The following is a 13258-nucleotide window of genomic DNA, read 5'->3' as shown; positions in this document are numbered from 1 at the left end:
ACATGATAGCCCCTCATTAAAAAGCATTGTAGTTAATAGAGGGTTTTAGGACTTTAGTTACATTATAAATCATTTGTTGATGGTACCATACTCGTTTTAGGAATTGTGGTGGGTTCTAAGGTGATTTTACCATGTGAAAAAACCTTCTGCTGTGATATCATGAATATTGTTTGAAAGAAAACTAATATCTCATGATTTTCCCACAGTGGTTTGGAAGGGGATCTATAAGCTAAACTGAAAGCATATTTTCTGTAAATTCACATTATCTTTCTCAGTCATGTGAAAATGAAGTCTGACATTCTCAGTAAAACATGTACATCCAACAAGGACAGAGACTGTCAGTTGATTCCTCTGTGTTCTACTGCAGCCTCCTAGAGTGTTCTAAAGAACAACTAGAGCGCTAACAGTGCTACTTATTACAAAGGTATGGCACACCAGAAGCCATCTTGATTGGAATAAAGTGGTAACTCTTAAAACATTTAATTTAAAAAGAAACAACATGAGGGGGTATATTTTGCCATAGAAAGTATGATTAGTGCTGCAGAATGAAAAATTAGGGCACATTTTGAGTGACTTCTCAAATCCTTTTCTATTTCATTAAAACATGCTGACATGCAGTCTCCCAAAATGGCCACCAGAGACAAAAGAGCCCAAATGTAGCCCAAATATCACCCAGATGTAGCCCAAGTATAGCCCAATGACAGAATGTCCCAGAGTGTTCTAAAGAACAACTAGAGCGCTAACAGTCCTACTTATTACAAAGGTATAGCACACCTGCAGCCATCGTGATGGGAATAAAGTGGTAACTCTTAAAACATTTAATTTAAAAAGGAACAAAATGAGGGGGTATATTATGCAATAGAAGGTATTATTAGTGCTGAAGAAAGAAAAATTAGGGCACATTTTGAGTGACTTTTCAAATCCTCTTCTATTTCATTAAAAAATTCTGACATGCAGTCTCCCAAAATGGCCACCAGAGACAAAAGAGCCCAAATGTAGCTCAAATATCACCCAGATGTAGCCCAAGTATAGCCCAATGACAGAATGTCCCAGAGTGTTCTAAAGAACAACAAGAGCGCTAACAGTCCTACTTATTACAAAGGTATGGCACACCTGAAGCCATCTTGATTGGAATAAAGTGGTAACTCTTAAAACATTTAATTTAAAAAGGAACAAAATGAGGGGGTATATTTTGCCATATGAATTATTAGTGCTGCAGAAAGAAAAATTAGGGCACATTTTGAGTGACTTCTCAAACCCTCTTCAATTTCATTAAAAAATTCTGACATACAGTCTCCCAAGATGGCCACCAGAGACAAAAGAGCCTAAATGTAGCCCAAATATCACCCAGATGTACCCCAAGTATAGCCCAATGACAGAATGTCCCAGAGTGTTCTAAAGAACAACTAGAGCGCTAACAGTCTTACTTATGACAAAAGTATGGCACACCAGAAGCCATCTTGATTGGAATGAAGTGGTAAGTCTGAAAACACTCAATTTAAAAAGGAACAACATGAGGGGGTTAATTTTGCCATAGAAAGTATGATTAGTGCCTCAGAAAGAAAAATTAGGGATCATTTTGAGTGACTTCTCAAATCCTCTTCTATTTCATTAAAACAATTCTGAAATGCAGACTGAAACATGCACTTTGAAACCAGCAGCAGACGTCCCTGGTGAGCAGTAGCTTTACTACAGTGATCTAATGTGCAACTAGAGTGCTAACATTCAGAATTTATGGCAAATGTGTGACACATCTGAATGCCTTCTTGATGGAACCAAAGTAAACAAGCATTGAAAATGCAATAGATCTCGCCCTCGTTTAAGTTAAAGCCATTCTGTTTGTAATGAGGTGGCTTTTTAGCTTTGCTTTTATTCGTTTTTTTTCAACTTTCATGTAAATAACATGCATCTGTATGCATATAAGTATATGTATGCATGCATTTATGTTTGTATTTATATAGATATACAGATGATATATGTTTATATATGTATGTATATATATATATTCACTGAAAAAACCATAGGCTATAGACCATATATAGTTAGGAATTAGCATTTACAAAACCTTGAAAATTCACTGAAAAAACCATAGGTTATAGATCATATATAGTTAGGAATTAGCATTTACAAAACCTTAAAAATTCACTGAAAAAACCATAGGTTATAGACCATATATAGTTAGGAATTCGCATTTACAAAACCTTATTTTACTCACACAAAACCATTGAAATTCCATATATAGTTAGTTGCACTAACTATATATCGCGCACCCGCAATCCACTGCTGATGATGTCACATATTACATCATTCATGACATGGTCAGTGACATCACTGATGACATCACTGATGACATCTCAAATGACATCACTGATGACATCTCAAATGACATCACTGATGACATCACTGATGACATCTCATTTGACATTACTGATCACATCACTGATGATATCATTCATGTGATAATACGATGAACCTCTTCAGACTCTAATATAACCTTAGATACAATCAGTGTAAACAGACACTCACAGACTGTCACTCATCCATGGAGTTACTCACACACCTAGTCAGTCATGCAAAGAATCAATCACACCTCCATTTCCTCAACTATACAGTTATACAAACTTTACTTATTCAAACATATACTAACACATATTTACTCTCTTATACAATCCCTGATACAAGTTCACAATGATCCATACAGCCACTCACACATTCACTGGCTCTTATGCACAGTTATTTATATATGTCAACTCTCACATGTACTGTGTTTTACATATGTACTTACTTTGACATGTAGCACTGAGATATCCATTCACTCACCAATACACTCATGCACACAGTCAACCGCCCATACAGCTGTTTCCACATGCACTTTTGAAACCATACATCTAGTGAATCAACTGCTCACACATCTATGCACAGAGTCATACACATCCCAGCCACCCACACACACACTCAGTCTCCCATACAAATACTTGGACAACCAATCAATAACCCATATAGTTACTCATATAGCTACTTATCAACACATGCAACAGTTTACAGAACAACAGACATAATGATGCACAAAGTAAGACAGTTTAGTCACTAACCCATGCACTCAGTGAGACACATTTAATCACTCACTCATACAGTCAGTCATGCACCTACTAAATCCTTCATCCAGACACTTATACATCCACTCATTCTTCAATATGTAAGACATATTTTAACTTTACAGAAACATACAGTCACTGGATGTTGTCATCAGTGATGTCATTTGAGATGTCATCAGTGATGTCATCAGTGATGTCACTGACCATGTCATGAATGATGTAATATGTGACATCATCAGCAGTGGATTGCGGGTGCGCGATATATAGTTAGTGCAACTAACTATATATGGAATTTCAATGGTTTTGTGTGAGTAAAATAAGGTTTTGTAAATGCGAATTCCTAACTATATATGGTCTATAACCTATGGTTTTTTCAGTGAATATATATATATATATATATATATATATTTATATATATATTTATATATATATACATACATACATACATACATACATACATATATATATCGGGGCAGCGAGTCGGGAACATCGGCCCTCCAAAACAGGCAAGAGTGTCTCCTCCAATCCATGTGAGACACCTCGATTTTAAAGCAGACAGTTGAATATGAGTGAAAAGGACACGAGACATCTGAAGAAGGCAGTGATGCCGAAATGCATTATGTCAGTCGTTTTTTCCTGTAAACTGCAAATTAAACGAAAAGGATTCCAGCTTACCTGTGTGGTTCTTGTCTCTCAAAAAGTGGGGGACTGTGTGGTTTTGATATATATATATATATATATATATATATATATCATATGTATGCACAGCCCATATATACCATCACACATTCACATGGCTCCATGTATATATCACTCATCCGCACAGCTCCATGAATACATCACACATGCACAAGGCTCCATGTATACATTGCACATGCATATAGCACCATGTATACATTGCACATGCACACAGCTCCATATATAGATCACACATCCACACTATACATCACACGTGCACACAGCTCCAAATAGACTTCACATGTCCACGTCCGCACAGCTCCATGTATACATCACACGTCCGCACAGCTCCATATATACATCAAACATGCACATAGCTTCATATATACATCACACGTCCACACAGATTCATATATACATCACACGTCTACACAGCTCCATATATACATCACACGTCCATACAGCTACATATATATATCACACTTCCACACAGCTCCATATATACATCACACGTCCACACAGCTTCATATATACATCACAGGTCCACACAGCTCTATATATACATAACCCACGCATACACAGCTCCATATATACATATCACACACCCGCACAGCTCCATATATACATCACACATTAAGCATGGGCGGAAAATCCGTTTCGCTCGCGGATTTTCGGTAAATTCGCAATCCGCGAGATTCGCGAATCTCCCGCAAAATCCGCAAATCCGCGAGCAGCGGATTTTGCTCGCACTGTTCGCGTGAGTTCGCGGCTTCCCAGTACAACTTCGCGCCCCGCGAATAAGCGCTAAAGTGCAGAAATACGATCTTAGCAAAACTGAAACTACTTACCAGGTTCAAAAGTTCAGGCTCATCATTAGTAGCCATTTCCTGTAGTGCTTCCTGAGGGGCCCCTCCAGAGTTCAGTTGCCAGTTGCAACTATTATGTGACCCTGCTCTGAACCTCAGAATAGTTACACATATGCCACAAAGGTCCTGAATTTCAGCTAAGGGAGACAAGCAGGAGCCAGGCTGGAAGTTCAAATCCATTAATCAGCCCCTAATTCATTATTGTCAGTTGGGGCAGGGCAGGTGTTGTAACTAATTTTGCAACAATGAAAGCACTTAGCAAGTGCAAAAGATCACTAATCAGGAAGCACTAAGGAAGCAGGTGCCAGCTAAAAAAAATATTCTGTGACACATTAATCAGCCCCAAATTAATTCAGGTCACTTGAGGCAGGGAAGTTGTGCTTTGCTTTGCCACAATAATGTACACTGACTGGACAACCAGAGGGTGCTGTGATGAAACAGAGGGTGGCATGGGTGGGCCAGAGGGTGGCATGAGTAGTCAGAGAGTGGCAGTGGTGACAGAGAGTGGCAGTGATGAAGAAGAGTGTCCCAAACAGGCTGGACACGTAGAAACAACAAGTTCGCAAAACGTGCGACCCGACAGGTAAGTTCGCGTTTGCGAAATTGTACAAAACCCTCGCGAACTGGCAGAAACCCGCGCGAACACAAAAAAAAAAAAATCCGCAAATTCGCGAGAATTCGCGGATTTTGCGGATTGCGAGTTCGCAAATCCGCAAAATTCGCGAACGCGAGATTCGCAAAATTCGCCCATGCTTATCACACATCCGCACAGCTCCATATATACATATCACACACCCGCACAGCTCCATATATACATATCACACGCCCGCACATGCTACATATATACATATCCCAAGCCTGCACAGCTCCATATATACATCACACATCCACACAGCTCCATATATACATCACACATCCACACAGCTCCATATATACATCACACATCCACACAGCTCCATATGTACATCACACGTGCACACAGCTCCATATATGTACATCACACATCCACACAGCTCCATATAGGCATCACACGTCCACACAGCTCTATATATACATGGCACATCCACACTATACATCACACATCCACACAGCTCCATGTATACTTCGGACTTGCAAACAGCTCCATGTATATATCACAATTCTGCACAGCTCCCTATATACATCACACTTGCACACAGCTCAATGTATATTTCACACATGCACACAGCTCCATATATACATCACATGTGCACACAGCTCCATATATGCATCACAAGTACACACAGCTCCATATATACATTAAATGCCCGCACACGCCCAAATGTAAATATACCACATCTGCGCAACTCCATAGATACATATCCCACGCCCGCACAGCTGCATATATAAATATCCCACATCTGTGCAGCTCCATATATACAAATCCCACATCCGCACATCTCCATATGTACAAATCCCACGCCCGCACAGCTCCATATATACATATCTCATCCCTGCATAGCTCCATATATACATCACATGCCCGCAAACTTCCATATATACATCACACGCCCCCACAGCTCTATATATACATCACACGCCCGCACAGCTCCATATATACATATCACATGCCCCCACAGCTCCATATATACATCACACGACGGGACAGCTCCATATATACATCACATGTCCGCACAGCTCCATATATACATCACACGCCCGCACAGCTCCATATATACATCACACGCCCGCACAGCTCCATATATACATCACATGCCCGCACAGCTCCATATATACATCACATGCCCGCACAGCTCCATATATACATCACAAGTGCACACAGCTCCATATATACATCACACGCCCGCACAGCTCCATATATACATCACAAGGCCGCACAGCTCCATATATACATCACACGCCAGCATAGCTCCATATATACATCACACGCCCGCATAGCTCTATATATACATATCCCACATCTGCACAGCTCCATATATACGTATCCCACATCCACACAGCTCCATATATACATCACACGCCCACACAGCTCCATATATACATCACATGCCCGCACAGCTCCATATATACATCACACGTGCACACACCTTCAGCAACAGGGAGATGAAAGGATCTGCGTGAAATGACTTATTTGTACAAATGCCAAAACCAAAATGAAAACCTGTGTCTTCATGTTTCCAGGAATGCATCTAAGCTGCTGGACTGTGAGGAAGAAGGGATTAGACCCACGTCATTGCAAAGAATGTCCTTAATGAGAAAATATTTTTACAGGGAAACCAGTGCAGAGAAAGCCCTTTACCCTCCCCATAAAGATATCCCGAGCTCTGATGCTGGAGTCCAACCGGACCCACAAAGAGTGACCCGAACTGTATCCCTTACACTTACACTTACCCTTGCCCTGCCCCCCCCTTATAGCCCCTGCATTCTTTATTTAAAGGTTATTTCTACCTCATGAGAACATCAACACTTTTTGAGATGGGTTGAAGCAATCTAAAAATAATATGTTTGTAAAAAGCTTTTCCTGCAGCGGTTTTGCTGCGAAGTCCTTTCTTAGGAATGGCGATTCTCCATAGCGGTTTCTCTGTAACAGTTTTTCTCTGTAGTGGTTTGTATACAGAGGTATGTCTCTGTGACACCTATTCTCTGCCGAGGTTCTCTGTGGTGGTTTGTATGCAGAGGTATGCCTCTGTGACACCTTTTCTGTGCCGAGGTTCTCTGTAGTGGTTTCTCTGTAACAATCTTCTCTCTTCACGTTAATCTACAAATGCAGAAGGTTACAGGAATTTGTGAGATTAAACATGCTGGAAGGGGGCGACCTCAGGGGCCAAGATTGCTCTCCTAACCACCCGAGACCCTCCTCTCCCACAATTCCTGCCGAGTCTTATCGAGGGGGGGGTCCCCACCGGGGAGGACTGATCTACACACTGTCGGCACACCACACTTACGAACGGACACCACACCATGGATCTTTATCAAGTATGAACTTTATCAAAGGTAAAAAGGTAGCAATATACAGCGATCAAGTGATCGTGAAAGTCTCGTAACACAAGGGAACGGGGAAGCGGGAGAGTCTCAAGGGCCGGCCAGTACGTAGCGTACCCTGCGCACAGTTCTCAATCCTCGAACTGGGGGGTACGGAGGCTGGCGATGGTACTTGCTGTCCTACTCGCTTCGGTTCGAGGTAGTCGTGATGTTAGCGTCGATGGTCCAGCCGGACCAGAGGCCTCCTCAAGCCGCGACGAGGTCAGCAGGGCTTGATCCGGAGTGCACCGCAGTGCTCATAGTTCAGGAGGAGCCGCGACAGCGTCAGCAGGGCTCAGGATGGTAGCAAGAATCTCTTGTTCTCAAGAGTGGGCAGCGACGAGGTCAGCAGGGCTCCGATGGTTCAAGTCTTTCTCTTCGAGGAAGAGCCGCGACAGTGTCAGCAGGGCTCGGTGGTTCCAGTCTTTTCTCTTCGAGAGGGAGCCACGACCGCGTCAGCAGGGCTCGGTGGTTCAGTTCCGTAGCTTCGAGGAAGAGCCGCGACAGCGTAAGCAGGGCTCGGTGGGTCAGAGTCTGTTCTCCTCAAGGTCAGCCGCGATCAGATCAGCAGGGCTTTCTTGTCCAGGATACAACTGCCGGCTGGATGTGAGGCAGGCTGTCTTATAGTTCAGGGGCCCTCTGATGTCCGGACCCTCATAGGCAGGGGGCCGGTGGTCCGAGGGCCAGGCGGTTGATTGTCTGGGCGGATGGTTCTTTGATGCTTTGGACCGTGCGTCCAGGGATTCCCAGACGCCCATCAAGGTTTGGAGCCAGCTCGCTAGGAGGCCAAAGGTGTGATCGAAACCAGCCCCCAGGGATAGTTCAGAGGTGTGAGGGGAACCAGTTTCTCAGGAGGAGGCCGGAGGTGTGATTGAAGTCTTGGTTTCGGGTACTTGGTGGGTCCTTCACCCCCCGGGCGGGTCCGGGCGTGCCGGACGCTCACGCCTATCTGCAGCCAGGGTCGGTCAAGAGCTGCCGAAAGGGAAGAAGGCGGCCGGCCGGCCGGTGTGGCCAAACATGGAGTCCGATGGTCACGTGCTCGGGTGCAGGCACGCGGTCTGGAGATCGGCTCAGGTCCGGTGTAAAGGGGTCGTGTACAGTTCAGTCAGGTTTACCAGTAGTTCTTGGGTTGCGGGGATCAGAGAGGACCACCCCACGAGGCCGGGTCCAACATGCGTCCCCTCCAGCTGAAAGACGAGGAGAAATACCCATCCTCTTGGGGGTTCTCTTCTCTGAGGCGGAAGAAGCTGGACAGGCAGTCAGCGTTGGCGTGGTCGGCACCAGGCCTGTGTTCAACAGTAAAATCCATCCCCTGGAGGGAGATAGACCAGTGTAGCAATTTGGGGTTCTCTCCTCTCATCTGCATGAGCCACCGGAGAGGACGGTGGTCGGTCTGGACCAGGAAGTGGGTACCGAACAATTAGGGCCTCAGCTTCTTCAAGGCCCAAACCACTGCAAAGGCCTCTCGCTCGATGGTGCTCCATCTTTGCTCTCGGGGTAGTAGCCTCCGGCTGATAAAGGCTACTGGGTGATCAATCCCCTTGTCGTCCACCTGGGAGAGCACGGCTCCAATGCCATGTTCGGAGGCGTCTGTCTGGACCACGAACTCTCTGGAGTAATCGGGGGCCTGCAGTACTGGGGCGGTGCACATGGCATTTTTCAGTTCCTCAAACGCCTTCTGACAAGCGGGGGTCCAACTAACCTTCTTGGGGTTTGCATTGGCTGTCAACTCTGTGAGGGGGCCTACAATACTCCCGTAGCCCTTGATGAATCTACGATAGTACCCTGTGAGTCCTAGGAAAGCCCGCACCTCAGTTTGGGTCGTGGGGGTTTCCCAGGCATTGATAGCGTCTATTTTGGGTTGGAGGGGGGCTACGAGGCCGCTTCCGACCTGGTGCCCGAGGTATACCACGGAGCTCTGTCCTATCTGGCATTTGCTAGCTTTAAAGGTGAGGCCTGCGCGGCGCAGGGCTTCCAATACCTCCCAGAGGTGTTGCAGGTGCTCGGGCCAGTGGGCACTGAACACGGCAATGTCGTCGAGGTATGCCGCGCTGAAACTTTCCAACCCTGCCAGGACCTGGTTGACCAGTCTCTGGAAGGTGGCGGGGGCGTTTTTCATGCCGAAGGGCATTACTCTGAAGTGTAAGTGGCCATCCGGAGTGGAGAAAGCGGATCTTTCTTGGGCCCTCTCCGTGAGGCCGATCTGCCAGTAGCCACTGGTGAGATCGAAGGTACTGAGGTACTGAGCCGACCCTAGGCGGTCAATGAGTTCGTCGGCTCGGGGGATGGGGTGTGCGTCGGTTCGTGTGACTGCGTTGAGTCCGCGGTAGTCTACGCAGAACCTCAGCTCAGGAACAGTGCCGGGGGCGGCGGCCTTCGGAACCAGGACCACGGGGCTAGCCCATGGGCTGTCAGAGGCTTCTACCACTCCTAGGGCCAACATCTTGTCAACATCGGCCTTGATGCAGGCTTGAACTCGGTCAGGGACCCGGTAGGCTCTGTGCCGTACCGGAGGGCTGTCCCCGGTGTCCACGTCGTGGATGCACCAATTGGTGATGCCGGGGGTGAGGGAGAAGAGGTCCGAGAACTGTCCCAACAACCGGCGACAGTCTTCACGCTGCGCGGGGTTGAGGGAGGAGGAGAGACTCACTCCCTCTACGGAGCCATCTTGGTCCTTCGCACACAGGAGATCAGGTAGAGGGTCCGTTTCCTCTTCCTCTCCGTCGTAAGTGGCAAGGAGTAATCCCAACTCGGTACGCACAAAGTGGGGTTTGAGCCGGTTCACGTGGAGAAAGTTCAAGGCATTCCTGGCCGATTGCGTATCGACGAGGTATGTGACCTGGCTCTTGCGCTCTATGACTTTAAAGGGTCCGGTCCACTTGTCCTGAAGGGCACTAGGTTCCACCGGGGACATGACCCAAACCTGTTGGCCGGGCTGAAAATCGACCAGAGTGGCATTCTGGTCGTACCAGCGTTTCATCTCTTCTTGGCTGGCCTCCAGGTTGGCCTCGGCCAGCTCGCGAAACCGTCGTGTCTGGTTCCGGAGGGCCAGGACGTAGGAGAACACATCGAGGTGTGCTCGGGGGGGCTGTCTCCCAGCCTTCCTTGACCAGGCTGAGGGGACCCCGGACTGGGTGCCCATAGAGCAGCTCGAAGGGGCTGAACCCCAAGGACTTCTGGGGAACTTCTCGGTATGCGAACAGGAGGCAGGGCAGGAGGACGTCCCACTTGCGTCGCAGGGGCTCCTCGAGACCCATGATCATTCCTTTCAGGGTGCGGTTGAACCGTTACCTTGAGGGTGGTATGGGGTGGAAGATCTTATACGTCACCCCACACTGTTGCCAAAGGGACTTCATGTACCGGGAAATAAAGTTTGTGCCTCAGTCGCTCACCACTTCTCGCGGGAATCCCACCCGGGAGAAGATCCCCATGAGGGCCCGGCCCACGACAGGGGCCGTCACCATCAGAGGGGAATAGCTTCGTGGTATCGGGTGGCGTGATCCACCCAGACAAGAATGAACCGGTGACCTAAGGAGGTCCGGGGGTCCAGGGGTCCAGGGGTCCGACAATGTCGATTCCCACCCTCTCAAAGGGGGTACTGACAACTGGGAAGGGTTGGAGGGGAGCCTTGCGCTTTCCTCCGCTTTTGACGCTAGCCTGGCACGTGGGGCAGGACTTACAATGGGTTTCCACATCGGCACGCATACGGGGCCAGTAGAAATGGGTCACTAGTCATTGGTAGGTTTTATCCTGGCCCAAGTGTCCCGCCAGGGGCACATCATGGGCCAGGTTGAGGAGGAGGCCGCGGAAATGTAGGGGTACCACCAGCACTCGTGCTGACCCTAGTTCGGCGGTCTTCTGTTCGCTGTAGAGTAGGCCGTTTTCCCAGTAAAGGTAGTGGGAGCCGGACTGGTCTCCGGCAGCCTGGGCCGCGGCCTGTTGCCGGGGCCCCTTAAAGGCAGGGCAGGAGGTCTGCTCCTGGCAGAACTCTTCTCGGGATGGTCCTCCCTCCTGGCGCCACTGGGCCAGCTCGGGGAGATCGGTCAGGGTTGAGATCGGGTCGACGGAGGGTCCGTGGGGACCGTGGTTGGATTCGCTTTCTTCGCTGGAGGGCCGGTCGGGGACCGCGGGTCGCTCGCCTTCCTCCGGGGCATCAGGGGCTGTACTGGGGACCTCGGACTCTTCGTCCCCGGGGTTGGTCATTCTGGCTGTCATGGCTCGGGTGCTCACACAGGCCCAGTGGGGCAGACCCAACATATCTAGATGGGTCCTCCTTTCTACATCTTTCCACTTCGAGCTCTCTAGGTCATTCCCCAGGAGGCAGTCCACGGGCTTGTCCGTGCGGACCGCTAACCGTAGGTCGCCCGAGACTCCCTCCCACTCAAATGGAACCTGGGCTATTTTGCATGTGCGGACGGAGTTCTCGGCTGCTATCACTCTGCAGGAGGCGTGAGGGATGATCAGAGACTCAGGGACTAGCGTGTACCTGACTGACGTGATGCTGGCTTCTGTGTCTCTAAGGGCTCCTATGCTGCGCCCGTTAACCTTAACTGTCTGGCGATACTTTTCTGTGTTGTCGGGCAGGTAGTCTCCCGGAACCATCTCGCTATTCCCCAGGGAGACTAAGACCATGGCTGCGGGCTCCCACTCCCCCTGCTCTTCTACCTCTTCCTCTTCTAGGGCTACCGAGGATATCTGCCTGGTGGAGGAGCCAGTGGGAGTGGATTTCTGGAACATGGGGCACCGGGGATCACTGGCATATTGCCCTGGCTGCTGACACTTAAAACACGCTGTGCTGGGGAGGAGCCCCGGTGTACCCACGATCGGGCCGTTCTTGTCGAGGGAGGAGAACGGGGTGTCTGGTTTCTGGGGGGCTACGCTGGGGCCCTGACTGAGATCCTTGCTGTTTACCTCGACCTCCCCCACCCCTATGGCGGGAAGATCCTTGGTCGTTCCGTGGGTAGTCTCCCCCGGGCCCCTTCTGGACTCGGGTGGCCACCCAGCGATCGGCTTCGACAGCCAGTTTACGTGGATTGGCGAGCTTGCTGTCAAGGAGATGCTGCCTCAGCTCCACAAAGCAATTCGTGGACAGGTGCTCATAAGCGATGAGGTCAACCAGGCCTTCGAAGGTGGTCACATTGCTGCCCTTTATCCACCCATCTAAGGCCCGGGTGTAGAATGTAAATAAATGTAAATGTACATTTATTTATATAGCGCAAATCGCCCACATCGCAGGCATCTATGCGCTTGCTTAGGGAACCCGTCCTGGTATTCCCCTGTGAGATACCCCTGCAGGGTATCCACAAGGTGAAAGCCAGGCATCCCGTCGCGAGGGGCCGTTGTGGAGATTAAGCAAGCTATTGCCCAGAGTCGCAGAGTGTGAACCCGTGAGTCGAGTAGGCACCGGAGCGAGAATTATCAAGTCCGTGGAATTATTGAGCCCAACCCCCGTCGGGGCGGGGAATTGAACCCCGGTCCAGGGCTGATCTCAGCTTCCGGGTCTGCCGCCTCTAACCCCTGAGCCACACTTCTCTAGAAACTAGAAGTTTACATAGTCCACCCATGTGGTGCCAGGGATCTTCTTGCACTCCCTAAACCGCTGGCGATACATCTCGGGCG

The sequence above is a fragment of the Lissotriton vulgaris genome, chromosome 10, assembly GCF_964263255.1.
Source record: "Lissotriton vulgaris chromosome 10, aLisVul1.2, whole genome shotgun sequence".
NCBI classification, from domain to species: Eukaryota; Metazoa; Chordata; class Amphibia; order Caudata; family Salamandridae; genus Lissotriton; species Lissotriton vulgaris.
This window is presented reverse-complemented; position numbering follows the sequence as displayed.